General features: G+C 39.7%; 1 pseudogene; it reads right to left on the reverse strand.

The window, feature by feature from the left end:
* Positions 1–295: 295 nt before the first annotated feature.
* On the reverse strand, positions 296–1,721 carry LOC123800100 (lipid scramblase CLPTM1L pseudogene; annotated as a pseudogene).
* Positions 1,722–2,894: the final 1,173 nt, after the last annotated feature.

Here is a 2,894-nt window from a genome sequence, read left to right on the forward strand (position 1 = left end):
TAAGGAATTACAACAGTGCTTCCAAAGTACTAAATCCAAGCTTTGTTCAGCTTGCAGCCAACTGCAGAGTGGCTCCCCTGAAGTGCTGGAGCGCTTAGTCTGTATGCGGTTTCCCCTAGGGCTTTTCCTCGTAAAACTTCTCAAATATGTTCGCTCTGCTTTTATCCATAGGTGAAACCATTTTTGGTAAAGGTAAACAGGAAACACTACATTATCCCTAAGACACTCCAGCCAATATGATGTTGGCATGGTGACGGTAAAAGCCAAGGTATGGTCAGTGAATGTGTTGCAAGCTTTATAGGTACATGTCTTCTAAAGTAGATGTAAAACTGACATTATCTTGTAACTTACAAAGCTGAAGTAACAAAGAAAAAGGCAAAAGCATATTCCATCAGTTGACAAAGCTGATGATTAACCAAGAAAACCAACATTTTGGGGAAAGATACCGTTTATTTATTTGAGAGAGAGAGAGCAAGTATGAGAGGGGTGTGAGGGAGAGGGAGAAGCAGACTCCCCACTGAGCAGGGAGCCTGATGCTGGGCTCCAATCCCAGGCCCCTGAGATCATGACCTGAGCTGAAGGCAAATGCTTAGCCAACTGAGCCACCCAGGTGCCCCTAGAATGCCAACTTTTATATTTGATAAGCAGGAGCAAATAAACAGCACCTTGGAGTAAGGACGACATAGCCTACTATCATATTCATTGGTTTTCCTTTCAGATTTACCGTAAGTGCCAAAAGGAAATTCAGGTCTTGGGTCTTTCCAAGGAACAGTCATTTGCTTTCTCTAGTTCACTTGCTAATCCAATGCCTGCTGGAATAAGGACTAGCAAATTCATCTTTTTGTTCAGGAGGACAGGTAATATAACCACTGTGCGGGAGCAGAGCCAAATCACTGCTTTGGTGGGTAGTCCAATCAGGCACTTGTCTTTCCTTCAGAAACTGATGTTGTTCTTTAAGTGCCAGGAAATCAAAAAGAAGATGAAATGCAGTAACGAAGAAGGTTGAAGTTGGTGTCTGTAGAAATTCCTTTCACCTCTTCAGCAACTGTCTTTGAAAACCCAAACTACTGCAGGGAGAACATGGAATCTTGCTTATGAATCCAGAAGGTATATTCTCCTCAGTGACATCTTTTTGTAGGACACTATGAGAGGTAGCCCAACAGTAGAATGATTTATGAATTTGTGATCATCAAATCCTTCACTTGATTGCTTAGCTGAACTATGAACAGAGGAGGGAGGTAACATACATTTTTTTTTTTCTAACTGGATCATCTTAACCTATCCATGCACATGAGCAGAAAGAGAGGACTCATCAAAAACAATGTCATTTGCCCCCACATTTAGTGTTACTTTCAGCTTCCACCTGTGGTGTAGCAGATTCTCCTGCAAGATGGATTTCTTTGGGTTTCATGACTATGTAGGAAGTAAGAGGATTTATAAGGTGCACTTGTTTCCCATTACACCAAGGTAAATTTCCAGCGTGATGGAGAAAAATATAGGTATATAGCATCCCATTATGGTTTGGAAACATGAACTATCCTAGCATGTTTGGAGTCCACATCAAAGTCTTCCATTGCAATACCAAGTAGACATTGCTCTCAGCACCAAGGTGAACCTTGTGGTGGTCTACACACTGAGCTGAAATTTGGGCCTCCCGGTCAGGTAGAGTTGGATACAGTTCTGTTGCAGGCACATGGGAGGCTATAGACACGGCCATCCATGAGGAACACACTGCTGAGTCATGAAGGAGCTGCAGTCACATCACAAGGTACCTGTTGCACCCTCCCCACTCACGTATACACTGCTACTGCTGTAGGAGAACCAGGAGCGTGGGTGTTGCTGTTGACCTCTCTGTTGACCTCTCTCTGGGCCTTGCATGCTCCCACTTGCCTTGGGTTTCACCTAAGTGCTGCAGGTCTGCTTCTGGAAACCCAAATTATCTATTTTATCTTTTGTTGCTGAACTTTTGTTGCCGTATTTAATAATTCATTGTCAAATCAAAAGTCGTAAAGATTTATTTCTATATTTTCTGAGAGTTGTATAGTTTTAGCTCTATAGTTTAGCTCTAGCTTTAGGTCTTGGATCCATTTTGAGTAAATTCTTATATATGTTGTGAGGTAAAGGTCCAGCTTCATTCTTTTATATATGGTGTTGGTCTCAGAATCATTTGTTGAAGGCTATCCATTAAATGACCTTTATACTCTTGTGGGAAAACACTTGACTCTACATGTAGTTTCTGGACTTTCTAGTCCACTGATCTATATGTTCACCCTCACTCGACACTGTTTTGATTATCACTGCTTTGCAGTAAGTTTTGAAATGGAGGAGTATGTATCCTCCTACTTTGTTCTTTCTTCTTTTTTCTTGGTTGTTTTGCTATTTTGGGTCCCTTGCATACCTACATGAATTTTAAATCAGTTTGTTAATTTCTACAAATAAGTTATTTGTGATTTTTACAGGAATTGCATTGAATCTCTGGGTCACTTTGGAGAGTATTACCAAAAGGCTTAAAAGAAAACATGGGATGTTTTTCTATTTATATTTATTCAGATCTTTAAAACAAATTCTATCAATGTTCTTTAGTTTTCAGAATTTAAGTTTTATACTTTTGTTACATTTAATCCCATCTTATTATTGTTGATGCTCTTATAAATGGAATTTCTTTATTAAATTTATTTTCAGATTGTTCATTCAAGTGTTTAGAAATATAAATGGTTTTTCTGTACTGATCTGTATCTCACAAACTTATTGAATTATTTATCAGTTCTAATAGTCTTTCAGTGACTTCTTTAAGAATTTCTGTGTACCAGATCGTGTATGGATAGAGACAGTTTACTTCTTTTCCAATCCGGATGCCTTCCACACCCCACCGCTCCCCCACCCCTCCTTTCCTA

The sequence above is a fragment of the Ursus americanus genome, chromosome 2 (genome assembly GCF_024610735.1).
Source record: "Ursus americanus isolate L20-20 chromosome 2, mUrsAme1.1.p, whole genome shotgun sequence".
NCBI lineage: Eukaryota > Metazoa > Chordata > Mammalia > Carnivora > Ursidae > Ursus > Ursus americanus.